Below are 18,257 nucleotides of genomic sequence, written 5' to 3'. Positions count from 1 at the left end.
ATAATTAATAACTGAATGTAATTGGTTATACTCAGAGGTTATATCCCAGGGATACACTTGAGATAATGTTAACAAGGAGAAAAAAAAAAATGAGAACTTTCCACCCCCATTTCCTGTGCTATCCTCTGGCCAAACACAGAAAACCAGCCCAAACTCTGCCTCCTGAGGCCAGAGAGAGTTTGACTGCAATTTTTTGGTTGTTTATTGTTGTTTTATTGCTTTCCATTTTCACACGCTTAGGCAGAAGGGAAACGGAAATGCTGAGTACCCTGTGCTCATTCTCATGAGAAGCTACAACAAACGCTGATAGAGCAGAAGTCCCTGGGGCCATATTTTCCCTCGCTCCATGTAGGAGGAACATGCTTGATGACATCTTCTCAGATGAACAAGGAGTTCTTAATTTGGAATCAGCGTTGACCAACCAGGCTTTGGAAAATAAAGCATTTTATCACTTGGTTGCAGACATAATCCACAGGGCTGACATGGATTCATTGTACAGACTTCTCAGAGAGCATCACCTTATATAGTCTATTGTGTATTATTATTAATCACTGAATTGTCTCATTGTCTGTTGTTATTATTTACAAGGCTCTGATTCTGTGAAAGGGTGTGAAAATGGAGAATAATAAAACAACAATAAGGTTAGGTCTGCGAGCCTTGTCAGAATTTAGAGGGTAACCCTTCAGGGCAGATGGATGGGGCTGGGGTAGACCTGTGACTCTGTGGAATATTTCACACCTTGTGAAATATGACACTGCAAGTTTACAGAATTTAATCAAATAAAAAATTTGATTATACAGAAAGTATTTTCATTCAAATCTCAAATCCTTCATTATTTTAATCTATGGACTTGGCTTCTTTTTATAAGAAAAATGTACTGGTCTGAATTAAATTTGTGATGACCTTGGGAATATAATGATGTCAGAGCATATCCTTCCTTCCATCTCCCCATGCAATGAGTCACTACCTCCCAAACCAGGTTGTCTCTTCCACTTCTATCCTGATTGGTAGATTCTTAGTCCAGCCTCTATACTCTTTCAGATACTTTTCTCAGTTTCTCCAGACAAAGGATTGTGAGGAGGAAATGGAAAAGTGTGTTCATGGCCATTGAAAGCGGGATGGTTAACAATTAAATAAAATGCTAATTAATTTTATGCAGTATTTGAGGCTATTAAAAATATTAGAACCAGGAAAGTGGCCCATGATAAATACAGACAGAAAAGTAAGATTCAGAATAGTTGTTTAGTATGGTCCTATTATTATAAAAATAAATAGCCACCCATATACTTTATGTGTGTGTATATATGTGCTATTGTGGAAGCTATGTATCTTTGTGTGTATGGTTGTGTGTATGTAAGACTAAAGGGGGTATAAAGTTAGACCCCCTAATTTCAACTAAACATGCACATGTTTAGGAAAAAGTTTAGAAGTAATTCGTATACATAATAATATCTGTGTTAGAGTGGCAGAGTCTGGACGTTATTCTCTTTTTGTTTCAAATACAAAATTACTACTTTTATGATATACAGATGAATTATAGATAAAATATCAATATATAGGTGAGAGATTTAAGTAAGGATTAACCATACAACTATAGACATACTCCTAATGTGTCTAGGACTCAAATTTACCTTTTTGCCACATGAAGTCATAGGCTAAAAGATCTCCATATTTTCATTCTCCTGGGATGATTCCTGATTCTGTGGATAATAGGAGTGTATTATAACTAATTCTCTGATTCTACACTAATTTTACTTTTACTAAAAAATATTCCCTGTGTATCTTGGGAGAAACAAACTCATGGATATTCTTACTCACTGAATATGAATGCTGCATGGAATAGTTAAGGTATTTCAGAGAAACACTCAAGTTATAGTTAGCACACGCACCAATAGTCTTTAAGAACTTGTGAACTGATTAGGTTATACATGCCATATCTACAGAGAGACCCTAATTATAATTGTATTGCCTTTGTCATGGATTGTAGTAACAGCTCTAATAGAGAGATTAGCATAAACATGTTAATAACTCTTGGGAGTTGATGGTAAAGCAATTAAAGCGTTTGGAGTAATCTTAGGAAGGATGGATCTCACTATGTATTTCTCCTGTTTGAATGCTCTGAGACATGTACAGCAAATTTTATCATGAAATGCAATGTCCTGTTTACACTTATGACTTCAGGCCTAGTATTCAATGACATGAAAGTTATAATGAAATTTCTCAGTTCCTCAAACTTGTCAAACCTCTATGCTTCTGCATGCATTACTCACTCAGCCCAGACTGCTTCCACATTCATTTTGCAGCTGATAAACTTCCACCCTTTAATAGAAACACTGTAAAGCTAACAAATTTCTATGTATCCTTGCATGCTTGATGAAACGTAGCCTTGTCTTCAAAACACTTTCTGAGCTCCTCCTCCTCTCCATCCCCTCCAAGTCCCTGCTCTTACTCTATCCTAGCATTTTGTTAGTGAACCATCATCATTGCCCATTTCCTTCACTCTATTGGGAACTTCGTAAGGAAAGAGACCATCTTTCCTTGTTTCCTCAATCCTGTATCAGTTCCTAACATACACCAGGTACTCAAGAACACACTTCCAAAAAATATGCATTTTCATATATAAGTGATGAGATTAATTGTCCTATATATTTACATGATATGCATTTAATTTATATATACATATAAAATCATAGAAAAAAAGACAAGCAAAATAAAGCAACCAAAAAAATCTGCAAACACACATATTTCTGAAATATAGTAAATACACTAAGTATTTATTAGCTTAATTCAATGCATAGTCCAGAGCTCACACTAGCTGACTTTTGCCCAACAGGAACAGAGGAGTTGAAATAAGTGCCATTTTTGGAATAATGTTCTGCTTCTTTGGCTTTTGCAAGAATCCTCAAAACTGGCTGGATAATCATGGCGTCTTAGAAATGTGTAATGATTTTCCCTATTCCCAACCTTCATCAATAATGAAATAATTCTTAGGCATCATGATTTCCTCACAGTTTAATGGGCTTTGGTAGGGGAAGGCTTTCATTGTTAAGTCCTATTTTAACCTTCCTATCCAAGATTTAGACAAGGAAACAGTCTCTGCTAGTGTATTGGTGTCCATGACCTCCACCATGTCCTGTGATGGAAGTCACCCCTCCCCACCGAGACCACATTGTTAGAGCTTTTCTCTCCACTGCAGACCAAGACCAAATCATTCCCTCACCAGATAAAGAAGAGAGAAGCACTGCTGGATGTTAGATTCAGTCTCCAAATCATTAGCAAGACCAAAAAAACCCAAACAAACAAACCTCATAGAATTTTTGCCTTTACAGCTAACTCCTCCAAGTAATCATTCTAGGGTATTGGCAATTCAATTTGGGAGTAGAATTCTGTCTCTCAAATGGAAGCTAAAGTAAGATCCATTTCCAGACAGCAGACCTGAAATTAATACCCTGTAGATGGGAATGCTCTGTCCTCAACCAGGAAAGCAATGCAGAAGCTAAAATAAGATTGCCAACTTTCACATGCTTTGAGAGGGGGAAAATTAATATTAAATGTGATCATTGATTCAATGTTTTAAAAATATATGCAACATTGAAAGCATGAATGTGTATATATTCTTAACTTTTTTTGTCTGTGAACGTTTTTATCTTGATGCATACATTAAACTTCATCTTATTTCAACAGGGACATTGTTTGCAGTGACATGATATTAAAACAGTGACAAGAAAAGGGCAAATGGGAAATGAAGATAGGAAAAAATGAGAAAGAGTCCTAGAACCAGACATGTGATTCACATACAAACTATATGCCATAGAGCTTCCCTGGTGGCTCAGATGGTAAAGAATTCACCTGCAATGCAGGAAACCCAGGTTCAATCCCTGGGTTGGAAAGATCTCCTGGAGAAGGGAATGGCTACCCACTCCAGTATTCTTACCTGGAGAATTCCATGGACAGAGGAGCCTGGAGGGGTAAGTCTAGAGGGTCGCAAAGAGTGGGACACAACTGAGCGACTAACACTATATGCCATAGAATTTCAAATATTTCAGGAAAACTAGTGTCTCTGGGTCTGAGTTTCCTAGTATGTAACATAAAGAGGCAAATGTGGTAAGTGTAAAATGTTGATTCTTAGCAGATAAAAGTAAATCAATAGCCAGAAGAAGCCAGCTATTCTAGATATAGAGACTTGAGAGAACTCTCTCTCACCTCCTAGAGGTGACTGTGTATCTGAACCGGGTTTATAATAACATCTACATATTGTAAATAGAAAAAGTCTGCCATTTCTTCCCCATCAGGACGTGGAGAAAAGCAAAATACCAAAAGGCCATTTCTTCTTAAGTAGTTTACTATGACAGTGCTTGAAAAAAAATCTATACACTGCTAGAACCACTGTTCCATTTCATTTAAATAATAAATAAACAAAAAGAAAAAATTTTAAATATCATGGGGACAATAAGCATTATTTTATTTACTCACTCATTAAATACTTATGAGCTACTTCTCTGTGGTTGAAAATAATACACAAATAATTTTTTAACTGATATTTTTCTCAAATTCAAATGTACAGACTCAAGCGAATTTGGAAGACTTTATTTCACAATATCTGAGGCATATAAGGGAGAACAAACAACCCTCAAAACCTGTTCCACTTCAAACATTCTATGATGCTGGGTGATAAAATTACTGGCAAAAAACTGAGTACATAGAATGAAGGAGTATATCTTGAGGGTGGGATTGAACAGGATTTCCTTGGACAGAATCATAGTTTTCAGAGTATAGAAAGAAAAATGGCACAGTTCACCTTATTGCCTAGTATGTTGTATTGTTTTTAATCAATCTACTTTGCAAATTTATAGGTTATTTTGCCTCAAAAACTAAAATTATGTCTAACATAATAGCCAGTGAAGAAGTCTAGGCCTTTTGGAGTCTGAAAGACCTGGATGGAGTTCTAGCCTTTTCATGTAATAACTATGTGATCTTGGCAATTTATTTAATCTCTGCACAATAACAAGGTAACTCAATTGTTATGAAAGAAGCAACAATGAAAAGTACCTACAAAAGTTTAATAGGAGGGGAATTCTCATCAAATGTTTCTTTTCTTCCTTTATAGGAGTTTTATTCTTCTAAATAACAAAGCTGATGTACATTTAAGCCTTCATTGTCTAAATATATTCTCTAAAGCTCCTTATAAGAAGTTAGAATTGTAAAGTTAAGAATACATGTAAACAGAGGAAAATCTTATGCCTTTTCACAGCAAAGGCACTTGATTTTAGCTTCTGAAGCTATAGTTCTTGTTAGTTCCTTGAACAGTTTCCTGAGTGAAAATACGCTACAGAGATATTTTGACCTGCGTGATATCACTTTCAACAGAACAAAGATGTTTATGTGCTGTATAGTATTTTAGCATTTGATGCTGGGAGCAAAGCTTAAGAGTTCTGAATATACATGAATATCCTAACTTCATTTACCAACATCTCCTTTGAAAAGGTGAACTTGATATGTTTTTAAATTTCATGCCCTTGGGTCTTATTAACATGGCTTACCTGAATGGAACACATTTAAATCTACTTTATGGAGTGCAACAGTTGGGCTTGTATTCTCCTTTTTCCCCTTTCTTCAACCCCTCCTCTCTTTCCTCCTTCTCTTCTTCCTATTCCTCCTTCACAGAAAAAAATTCTGCTAATGGAAAGCACTTTAAGGAAATTCTTGCTTAAAAAGAGATGACTTTTAGAAAGAAAAATGAGTCAAGAAAAAATTAAAATTTTAAGGAAAAAACCCTCATTAGAAATCAAAGACTTCTAAATAATGCATCTTTTTACTAACAGTGATTAAACTAGTGAAATTATAAAAATTTGATAGTCAGGACTGTCTTACTGTGATGAAACTTGTATATTGCTTATGTCATGGAAAGCCATATAACTCTTTAGGTCAATAGCAGGGAAATGAATATGAAGAGCTAAGAAGCCATTCACAATCTTTGACCTAATAATTATAAATCTAGGCATTGCTTTGGCACCCCACTCCAGTACTCTTGCCTGGAAAATCCCATGGACGGAGGAGCCTGGTAGGCTGCAGTCCATGGGGTCGCTAGGAGTCGGACATGACTGAGTGACTTCACTTTCACTTTTCACTTTCATGCACTGGAGAAGGAAATGGCAACCCACTCCAGTATTCTTGCCTGGAGAATCCCAGGGACAGGGGAGCCTGGTGGGCTTCCATCTATGGGGTCACACAGAGTCAGACACGACTGAAGCGACTTAGCAGCAGCAGCAGCAGCAGCAGGGATTGCTTTGTTTTTTTTTTTTTTTTGGAGAATGCCAACTGTGTACCTAAACTTATGTTAGGTGCTACAAAGATGAATCAGGCAACACCTCTGTTTCAAAATATTCATATCAAAATGACTTTAAAGGCTGTTACAAGAGACAAAGAAGAATACTACATAATGATCAAGGGATCATCTAAGAAGAAGACATAACAATTGTAAATATAAATGCACCAAACATAGGAGCACCTCAATATATAAGGCAAATGATAACAGCTATAAAAGGAGAAATCAAGAGTAAGAGTGAGGGACTTTAACACCCCACTTACATCGATAGATAGATCCAGACAGAAAAAATCACTAAGGAAACACAGGCCTTAAGTGATACAGACAGACTTAACTGTCCCAAGGATGCAAGATTCTTCAGTATACATAAATCAATGTGATGCATCATATTAACAAACTGAAGAATAAAAACCATATGATCATCTCAATAAATGCAGAAAAAGCTTTCAACAAAATTCAACACCAATTTAATATAAAAACTCTCCAGGAAGTTGGCATAGTGGGAACATATCTCAACATAATAAAGATCATATATGACAAACCATAACAGACATCATTCTCAGTGGTGAAAAACTGAAATCATTTCCTCTAAGATTAGGAGCAAGACAAGATGTCCACTCTCACCACTTATATTTAACATAGTTTTGGAAGTCCTAGTCACAGCAATTAGAGATGAAAAATAAATAAAATAAATATAAATTGGAAAAGAAGAAGTAAAACTGTCACTGTTCACAGATGACATGATACTTAGAAAACCCTAAAGATTCTACCAGGAAACTATTAGAGCTCATCAATGAATTTGGTCAAATTACAGAGTACAGAATTAATACACAGAAGTCTCTTACATATCTATCTACTAACAAGGTATCAGAAAGAAATTAAGGAAAGAATCTCATTTCTTTTTTTGCATATATTTTTGTCCTATCTAAAAAATACTGTATGTTCGTCATGAATTTAGTTTTCTAAAAATCACCTTCAAAATCCAGTATTGAAATATAAGCCAAAGACAGCTTAGGAGCTTGTAGAGGGATAGATAGAAATAAAAAACCCTGGGAAAATAATTTCTCTAGGTTTCTGATGGAGGAAGTGGGAGTTTTTACATCTGCCCAAGTTTAAATGTATTTTTTTCTTTTATTTATTCATTTTGGCTGCACCAGGTCTTTGTTGCTATGTGCAGGCTTTTCTCTAGTTGTGGTGCATGGACTTCTCATTGCAGTGGCTTCTGTTGTTGTAGAGCATAGTCTTTAGGGTGCATAGGCTTCAGTAGGGTGCACGGGCTTAGCTGCTCCATGGCACATGGAATCTTCCCAGATGAGGGATTCAACCCATATCCTCTGCATTGGCAAGCAGATTTTTAACCACTGTACCCTCAGGGAAGTCCCTTAAATGTGTTTTTTGGATAGTAATCAAATCAACAAAAAAAGGCTATAATCAGAGACAATATTTTGTCCCACTGTCCCTTAGCTCTGTGTGTGTGTGTGTTAGTTCCTCAGCTGTGTCTCACAGTTTGCAACCCCATGGACTGTAGCCCTCCAGCCTCCTCTGTCCATAGAATTCTCCAGGCAAGAATACTGAAGTGGGTTGCCAGTCCCTTTTTCAGTGTATCTTCCCAGCTCAGGGATTGAACATGGGTCTCCCGCACTGCAGACAGATTCTTTACCATCTGAGCCATCTGGGAAGCCCCATCCCCTAGCTAAAGAGTCACAAATATGGCAAGTAAGAGGATGCGGAATGAATATGATTTCAATAGAGACACTGAAAAAGAATTAGCTGTATGCTTAATGAGGTATGTAATAACATGATAGAGAATTCTGGCAACATAAAATCTATAGATCCTCATAGGGGAAATGTCAAAGAAAGTGAAAAAAACCTGTAAATTGCTACTTCCATGTAGTATAGCTTTATTGAAAATTATAAACTCATTTTTCTTTCCTACCATATAATGATTGCTTTAGGGAAAGAACTACACCTTTAAGTATCAGTTAATCTGCATCATTTAATGAAGTTTTTGCCACATAAAATTCTTCCATTAAATGTTTCTTAAAGAAAAAAAAAGGAAGGAGGGAGGGAGGGAAAAATAAAAGGAGAAATATGAATGAAAAGAAAGGAGAGTGGAGTCAACGCTAATGAAAGTTGAGTGTCCTCAGGACCTGATGGGGCTTCAGCTTTGGGACCTTGTGGTGTCCATTTCATGCCAAACTGAGCTGGTCTCCTCAGGACCTGCTTGGAGAGAGTACCACTGAAAGTGAAAGTCATCCAGAGAGCCCAAGACTACTGACAGTGGTGGCTACTGATAGACTCTTCCCACAGTGCTTCTTCATACCATATGAACTCCTACAAGGACAATGAGCATCACAACTTCCCTTGAACTTGATCTGGAAAGAGAAGGTAAAGAAAAGGAAGAAGAGGAGCAAAAGATCAAAATTGGAGTCTTGTCTCCACCATTATTAGTACTTAATTTAAGATCAGGAGATTGAGGCATAAAGTGATTACATGACTTGATCTCTTTAAAGAGATCAAGACCTAAACATTTGGAGTGGGAGCACTGACTCCAAGACCCTAGACTGCCAGTGAACTAACCCCAGGGAGTATCAAATAGTAAGAACTCCCACAAAAGAAACCACTTGAACACAAGACATGGCATCACCCAACCACCAGTAGCACCCTGTGCAGAACACCTCATCTAAACAACAAAACACAAATACAAACCCAATCATCAGCAGACAAGATTACCACCTCACTCAGCCTTGCCATCAGAGGAAAATCAATCAAACAAGACTCAGCACAAATCTCACCCTATACAAAGCTTATACAAACCAGTGGACCAACCTTGGGAGGGCAGAAACCAAAAGGAACAAAGAATTCAACCTTGAAGCCTGGGAAAAGGAGACTTCAAACACAATTAAGTTAAAAAAAAATAATGAAAAGACAGAGAAGTACTACACAAATGAAGGAACAAATTAGAGACACAGAAGTCCAAATAAATGAAGAGGAAATGGGTAAACAACTTGAAAAATAATTCAGAATAATGATAGTAGAGATGATCAAAAACCTTGAAAGCAAAATGGAGAAAATGCAAGAATCAATTAACAAAGATCTAGAAGAATTAAAGAACAAACATACAGAGACAAACAATACTATAACTGAAATTAAAAATACTATAGAAGGAATCAATAACAGAATAGCTGAAGCAGAAGAACAAATCAGTGAATTGGAAGATAAATGATGGAAATAATTTCTGAAGAGTAGAAAAAAGTAAAAAGAATGAAAAGAACCGAGGATAGACTTGGGACCTCTGGGACAATATCAAACACACCAACATTTGAATTACAGGGGTCCCAGAAGAAGAAGTGGAGAAGGCGATGGCACCCTACTCCAGTACTCTTGCCTGGAAAATCCCATGGACGGAGGAGCCTGGTAGGCTGCGCGTCCATGGGGTCGGGAAGAGTAGGACATGACTGAGCGACTTCACTTTCACTTTTCACTTTCATGCATTGGAGAAGGAAATGGCATCCCACTCCAGTGTTCTTGCTTGGAGAATCCCAGGGATGGCGGAGCCTGGTGGGCTGCCATCTGGGGGGTCACACAGAGTCAGACACGACTGAAGTGACTTAGAAACAGCAGCAGAAGAGAAAAAGAAAGGGTATGAGAAAAATTTTGAAGAGATTATAGTTGAAAATTTCCCCAACATGGAAAAGGAAATAGTCAATCAAGTCCAAGAGATGCAGAGTCCCATACAGGATAAAGTGAAAGTGAAAGTTGCTCAATCCTGTCTGATTCTTTGTGACCCCCTGGACTATACAGTCCATGGAATTCTGCAGACCAGAATACTGGAGTGGGTAGACTTTCCCTTCTCCAGGGGATCTTCCTGACCCAGGAATCGAATGAGAGTCTCCCACATTCCAGGTGGATTCTTTACCGGCTGAGCCACAAGGGAAACCCAAGGAGAAACACGCCAAGACACATACTAATCAAACTAACAAGAACTAAACCCCAAGAAAGAATATTAAAAGCAGCAAGGGAGAAGCAACAAGTAACATACAAGGGAAACCCCATATGCTCAACAGCTGATCTTTCAGCAAAATTCTGCAGGCCAGAAGGGAATGACAGGATATATTTAAAGTACTGAAATGGAAAACTCTACAGCCAAGATTATTGTACCCAGCAAGGATCTCATTAAAAATTGATGGAGAAATCAAAAGCTTTTCAGATAAGCAAAAGTTAAGAGAATTCAGTACCACCAAACCAGCTTTACAACAAATGTTAAAGGAACTTAAGTCAAGAAATACAAGAGAAGAAAAAGATCTACAAAATCAACCCCAAACAATTAAGAAAATGGCAATAGGAACATATATATAAATAATATTTTAAATGTAAATGGATTAAATTCTCCAACCAAAAGACACAGACTGGCTGAATGAATACAAAAACAAGACCCATATATATGCTGTCTACAAGAAACCCACTTCAGGCCTCAAGACACATATAGACTGAAACTGAGGATGAAAAAATATATTCCATGCAAATGGGAAGGAAAAGAAAGCTGGAGTAGCAATCCTCATATCTGACCAAAAAGACTTTAAAATAAAGAAGATTACAAGAGATAAGGAAGGACACTACATAATGATCAAGAGATCAATCCAAGAGGAATACATAAAAATTGTAAGTATCTATGCACATAGGAGCACCTCAATACATCAGACAAACACTAAGCGATATACAAGGAGAAATTGACAGTAACACAAATAATAGTAGGAGAATTTAACACCCCATTCACACCAATGGGGTGATCATCAAAACAGAAAATTAATAACGAAACACAAGTCTTAAATGATACATTAGATGAGATGGATCTCATTGGTATCATCAGGACATTCCACCCAAATGCAGAATAATACACCTTCTGAAGTGCACATGGAACACTCTCCAGGATAGACCATGTCTTGGGTCACAAATCAAACCTCAGTAAATTTAAGAAAATTGAAATTGTATCAAGCATCTTCTCTGACCACAACGCTATGAGACTAGATATCAATTACAAGAAAAAAAGTGTAAAAAATACAAACTCATGGAGATTAAAAAATATGTTTCTAAATAACCAACATATTACTGAAGAAATCAAAATGGAAATCAAAAAATTTATAGAAACAAATGACAATGAAAACACAACAACTCAAAATGTATAGGATGCAGCAAAAGCAGTTCTAACAGGAAAGTTTATAGCAATACAATCCTACCTCCAAAAAACAAGAAAAATATCAAATAGACAACCCAACTTTACATCTAAAATAACTAGAAAAATAAGAACAAAACAACCAAATTAGTAGAAGGAACAAAATCATAAAGGTCTGAGCAGAAGTAAATGAAAAAGAAATGAAAGAAGCAATAATAAAGATTAATAAAACTAAAAGCTGGTTCTTTGAGAAGATAAGCAAAACTGACAAAACTCTAGCCAGACTCATCAAGAAAAAAAAAGAATCAAATCAAAAAACTTAGAAATGAAAAAGGAGAGGTTTACAAAAGACAATGCAGAAATACAAAGGATTATAAAAGAGTATTATGAACAACTGTATGGTAATAAAATGGAAAACCTGGAAGAAATGGACATATTATTAGAAGAGTTCAATCTGCAAAACTGAACCAGGAAGAAATAGAAATTATTAACAACCCAACTGCAAGCACTGAAGTTGAAGCTGTGATAAAAAATCTCCCAAAAAACACAAGTCCATGACCAGATGGCTTCACAGGAGAATTCTATTAAACATTTAGAGAAGAGCTAATGCCTATCCTTCTAACACTCTTTCAAAAAATTGCAGAGGAAGGAACACTTCCAAACTCATTCTATGAGGCCACCATCACCCTGATACCAAAACCAGACAAAGACAACACAAAAAAAGAAAACTACAGGCCAATATCACTGATGAACATTGACGCAAAAATCCTCAACAAAATTTTAGCAACCAGAACTCAGCAACACATCAAAAAGCTCATACACCATGATCAAGTTGGGTTTATTCCAGGGATGGAAGGATTCTTCAATATAGGCAAATCAATGTGATATACCATATTAACAAATTGGAAGATAAAAGCCATATGATAATTCAAACAGATGCAGAAAAAGCCTTTGACAAAATTCAGTACCCATTTATGATTAAAACTCTTCAAAAAATGGGCATAGAAGGAACCTACCTCAACATTGTAAAGGCCACATATGATAAGCCTATAGCAAACATCATTCTCAATGGTGAAAAACTGAAAGCATTCCCCCAAAGATCAGGAACAAGACAAGAGTGTCCACTTTCAGCCCTATTACTTAACAGAGTTCTGGATGTCCTAGCTATAGCAATCAGAGAAGAGAAATAAATAAGAGGCATCTATATTAGAAAAGAAGAAGCTTTCACTGTTTGCAGATGACATGATACTGTACATAGAAAACTCTAAATGTAGTGTCAGAAAATTATGAGAGCTAATCAGTTAATTTAGCAAAGTTGCAGGATACAAAATCAATATGCAGAAATCAGTTGAATTTCTATATACTAACAATGAAAAATCAGAAAGAGAAATTAAGGAATCAATCCCATTCACCATTGCAACCCCCCCCCAAAAAAATTAAATATCTAGGAATAAACTTACCTAAGGAGACAAAAGAACTGTACACAGAAAATTATAAGACCCTAATGAAAGAAATCAAAGACTACATAAACAGATGGGAAGATATTCCATGATCCTGGGTAGGAAGAATCAATATTGTGAAAGTGACTATACTACCAAACACAATCTACAGATTCAATGCCATCCCTATCAAATTACCAGTGACACTTTTCACAGAACTAGAACAAAAAATTTCACCATTCATATGGAGACACAAAAGACCCTGAATAGCCAAAGTAGGCTTGAGTAAGAAGAATGGACCTGGAGGGATCAACCTTCCTGACTTCAGACTATACTACAAAGCTGTAGTCATCAAGACAGTTTGGTACTGGCACAAAAACAGAAATACAGACCAACGGAACAAGATAGAAAGCCCAGAAACAAACCCATGCACCTATGGGACCTTATTTTTGACAAAAGAGGCAAGAATACACAATGGGGCAAAGACAGCCTCTTCAATAAATGGTGCTGGGAAAACTGGACAGCTACATGTAAAAGAATTAAATTAGAATACTTCCTAACACCATACACAAAGATGAACTCAAAATGGATTAAAGACCTAAATGTAAGACCAGAAACTATAAAACTCTTAGAGGAAAACATAGGCAGAACACTCGATGACATAAATCAAAGCAAGAACCTTTATGATCCACCTCCTAGAGTAACAGAAATAAAAACAAAAGTAAGCAAGTGGGACCTGCTTAAACTTAAAAGCTTTTGCATAGCAAAGGAAACACTAAGCAAGGTGAAAAGACAAACCTCAGTAAGGGATAAAGTAATAGCAAATGGAAACAACAGACAAAGGATTAATTTCCAAAATGTATAAGCAGCTCATACAACTCAATACCAGAGAAACAAACAACCCAATCAAAAAGTGGGAAAAAGACCTAAACAGACATTTCTCCAAAGAAGACATACAGATGGCTAACAAACACATGAAAAGATGCTCAACATCACTCATTATTAGAGAAATGCAAATTAAAACTACAATGAGATATCACCTCACACCTATCAGAATGGCCATCATCAAAAAGTCTACAAACAATAAATGCTGGAGAGGGTGTGGAGAAAAGGGAACGCTCTTGCACTGTTGGTTGGAATGTAAATTGCTACAGCCACTATGGAAGACAGTATGGAGTTTCCTTAAAATACTAGGAATGAAACCACCATATGACCCAACAATGCCCACTCCCAGGCATATACCATGAGGACACCAAAATTGAAAAAGACATATGTATACCATTGTTCATTGCAGCACTATTTACAATAGCTAGAACATGGAAACAACCTAGATGTCCATTGACAGATGAATGATTAAAGAAGTTGAGGTACATATACACAATGGGATATTAGTCATCCATAAAAAGGAACACATTTGAGTCAGTTCCAATGAGGTGGATGACCTAGACCCTATGGTACAGAGTGAAGCCAGAAAGAGAAAGATAAATATCATATTTAATGCATATATACGGAATCCAGAAAAATGTTACTGAAGTTCTTACTTACAGGGCAGCAATAGAGAAACAGACATAGAGAATAGAGTTGTAGACATGGGGAGAGGGGAGGAGAGGGTGAGATGTATGGAGAGAGTAACATGGAAATTTACATTACCATATGTAAAATACATAGCCAACAGGAATTGGCTGTTTGACTCAGAAAACTCAAACAGGGGCTCTGTATCAACCTAGAGGGGTGGGATGAGGAGGGAGATGGGAGGGAAGTTCCAAAGGGAGGGGATATATGTATACCTATAGCTGATTCATGTTGAGGTTTGACAGAAAATAGAATTCAGTAAAGTCAATTATCTTTCAATAAAAAATAAATTAAAAGAAAAGAAAAGAGAGGAGAGGAGGGAGGGGAGAGGGAGGGTGAATGGAAGGATTGAGAAATATAACTAAAAGAGCTATTTTTCTTTTGGCTTTGATGTGCACACATAAAAAATGAAGAGCTGCATCAGGTGTGGTGCAGCAGGAAAATGAAATAGTATTTCTGGCTACAGATACAGCAGATGGCTCCAGGATGGGTGGTCAATATTATACTATAGGGAAAACTTCAAAGATCGTTGACCTAAATCCCCATCGTTCCATCCTCAGGGATGTTCATGAAATTGTTTCTTTTCAAAGTGTAAGGAGATATAGAAGTAAGAGGGCTTATGATTGAAACAAATTTTCAGAGTATAAAATGGCTCCGTTTTCTTATAACCAGGAAACTAGTCTGAACACCTCTTCTCTGCACCCAATGGAAAGATTACACCTTTCCTTTCCAAATATCTTACTTTATAACATATTATCAATTATCCACTCAACTCAAATCCTTTGGTATGTGGCTCCAGAATTACTTCTGTCATCTAGCAATGACCTCCTCCAACTCCTAAACAGCAAAAAACCCTCCTGGCCTCTCCTGCAGCCTGCAACCACTTACTGAACTCATCATCTCAAAAAGACCATTTTCTGTTGCTCCTTGTAGATGAAGGCTCTGCCTGGGACGCCTGACCTCTGACTCCCTTTTCCCTTACATAATCCACAAACTTCTCATTCATCAACACTGTATTCAATCTGCAATTTTTCTGAAAAGACTTCCTTAATTCTCTAGCAAAGTACCCCTTACTCTTCAGAGTATCAATAGAGCTTTGCTTAATTGATGTGCTTTTGGATAAATAAGTAGAAAATGAGTGCATCAAAAAATAAAAGGAAGGAAGCCCATCTTTTGTGAAATCAAACTGACCATTTTTTAATAGTGAAAAAAATCTTCATTTGAAGTTTGAATAAGAATATAAATATAGTAAACCCAAGTTATAATATTACATATTTTTGATGTGGGATGTACAAGAACTGAAATGTGAAACAAACTTTGAATGTAACTCACTCTCAGCAATACATGAACCTGAAAACATCCAACCTATAAATTCTGATACCATGTAGACCTCTTGAAGTCCTAGCTTGCCATTACTGATAGTTCTTTTTCTGCACTTGCATCACCAAAACACAGTACTTTAAATAATTTTGACAACTCATAATTTTGTTGAAGGAAGGAGGGACATCTTCTTTGCTCCATGGCTGTACAGCTTTCTCATTTTTAGATTTTCAAATACTCATTAGACCAGGACTTTGGATCTCAGGACCTGGGTTTGAGTCATGGCTTCACTGTTACCTGGGTGTCCTTGGGCAATCTTACCTCTTTACAACCTTAGTGTCCTCTCCTTGAAAATAGGGAAAATAATACTGCCTGAAAACCATTTCTTTCTCTCCTCCTTTCTATCTTTTTTAATTTCCAAGAGCTGTAGGCCAGGCACTGTGTTCAGTGCTCTCCATGTAGAAACTCATTGATCCTGGCCAACGTATTCTGGCCATTGTAAATTTTCACGAATTCTTTTTAATGTAGACTAGAAGACAGTGATAAGACAAAGTTTCTCTAGTCACATCCTCATTTCAAGGATGGAAATGGGGCAGAAGGACAAACGATGCCCTAAAGATAGGTAATAGGCTGAGCTCTTCAACCTCTGACTTTGGTCGAGCTCCCTTTTCCAATGTATACTTTTTTATGGCCTGAAGCTGTAAGGATACGGGACTGCCTGGGAAAACTTCTCCCCAGTAAATGCGTTTGTGGCCGGTATAAAGAGCACTCAGAATGATGGGACCTTTTACTATCGCTTTTCGAAAGTATGAACTTGGGTAATTCACTACTTTAGGTAAATCTTGTCTCCTGTTTGGCCTACCATAATGTACATTCTAAAACATATGTTCTAAACTACTCAAAACTACTAATATAATGTATATAAATTTCAAAACTCAAATTCAGTCTTTAAGAGGGGAATGCCTCATCAAAAAAGCTTGTAATGGATCTTTAGGAAATTCCTGTTCTGTTATTTGTAAACCTCAAATATTCTCATGTTATTTTTTACTTGTTTTCCACTTCCACATAATTTTTCAGAGGATACGGAAATTAAGAGCTTCCAGTCTTAAGACTTTGTTTTTATTGACTCTCATTCCTACTCCTGTGTTATTTTACATTAGGATAAATTTTATATTACAAATAGGTATTATGACAATCTCTTAATAAAACCTACAACCTGTTTCAGAGTTAGGTTTATCACCTACTACAACAGAACTTCCTCGAACTAGTGGGTGAATCTTGCCACTTGATATGTTCTGGAACAATGACTTTCACCAAGTAGAAATGTCATACCTGCTTGTATAACTGCATAGTCCCCATAATCCATGAATCATGCTATTGCTGCACTACTTCTAGGGCAAATAACTTGGGAAAGAGAATGTGTTTTGAAAACTGTTAAAAAGGAAACTGTTGACATAAATATGTATAGGAGAAGATAAACATATGGAAATTGTCATGGTGAGTTTTCCTCCAGAGTAAATGAAAGGAATGTCAAACCACAAAGAATCCTTTCCCAGAGCTTCTGAGAGTGAGAGCAGACATTTTTAAAAGGTATGGAATCATACCCGGAAATAGTTAGATCATAAAAAGGTACAGCATCCAATTTTCTTCAAAATGTTTTTGGACATGCTTTGGAAACTTCAGCTTTTTCTGAGAAACAAAATATGACTTTAGCCTCCCTCAAGGTGAGGCTATGCTCTGGGCCATTCCCGTTTAATGACTGTTTAAAAATAAGCATATTTCTCTTTCACTCCCACACCTATCCAGACCCCTCTCACCTTTCAGGGTCCAGGCACTGGCCTTTCTCCCCTAAAGCTTGCTCTGGTGACCCCTGCTTCATTCAACCTCATGCTTTTTTAAAACCTAAAGTACTAGATGTGTGTAACACAAAAATTTACATTTACTTCCAACAAGGTCTTGCATTATACTTGAATCACAGTCTTCCATCAGATCCATAGAGGCAGAGGTAAAATCCTGCTTTCTAACCATTCAGCTCACTCTTGGGCTCTCTGTGGAGGCTTAAGAAACATGGATATCCCCCACTTTTCAAAAGTTTACTTTTATCAAAGACATATATCAATACCTATTTTGGCTAGCCAAAATACATTGAAGATTTTGCTTCTAAGAGAAAAGGCGAGAAGTAAAAATAGTGGTCAGCATTTGTTGTGCAGCAGTTGTGATAGAGGTATGTACCCCAATCAGGGAGAGTAGAACTGCCAAGTTCTTTTCTCAGGAATGACACCAGCATCTTAGCACCAAGTCACCATACATTTGGACGGTGTCTGTGAGCATCTGTGCTTTATCTCGATTTATTTTGTGCGTCTGTTAGCAAGATGTGTCCTAAGGTAACTGCTCCTTTGCTTTATGCATTTCAGCTTACAAAAGGTTT

General features: G+C 36.8%; 1 long non-coding RNA gene across 1 annotated transcript in view; it reads right to left on the bottom strand.

Moving 5' to 3' along the window:
* Nucleotides 1-17,701, bottom strand: part of LOC145511203 (uncharacterized) — a 109,523-nt gene extending 91,822 nt beyond the window's left edge. The window contains exons 1-2 of the long non-coding RNA XR_014057630.1: nucleotides 17,647-17,701; nucleotides 1,632-1,700 (exon numbers count right to left, since the gene is read on the bottom strand). This is a non-coding gene — a long non-coding RNA (uncharacterized LOC145511203). The remainder of the gene's footprint in view (nucleotides 1-1,631; nucleotides 1,701-17,646) is intronic.
* Nucleotides 17,702-18,257: the final 556 nt, after the last annotated feature.

This window comes from Giraffa tippelskirchi, chromosome 6 (assembly GCF_054371585.1).
Source record: "Giraffa tippelskirchi isolate mGirTip1 chromosome 6, T2T-mGirTip1v1.2.pri, whole genome shotgun sequence".
NCBI lineage: Eukaryota > Metazoa > Chordata > Mammalia > Artiodactyla > Giraffidae > Giraffa > Giraffa tippelskirchi.
Note: the sequence above shows the minus strand (reverse complement) of the source record. Positions and strands in the feature narration are given on the sequence as shown.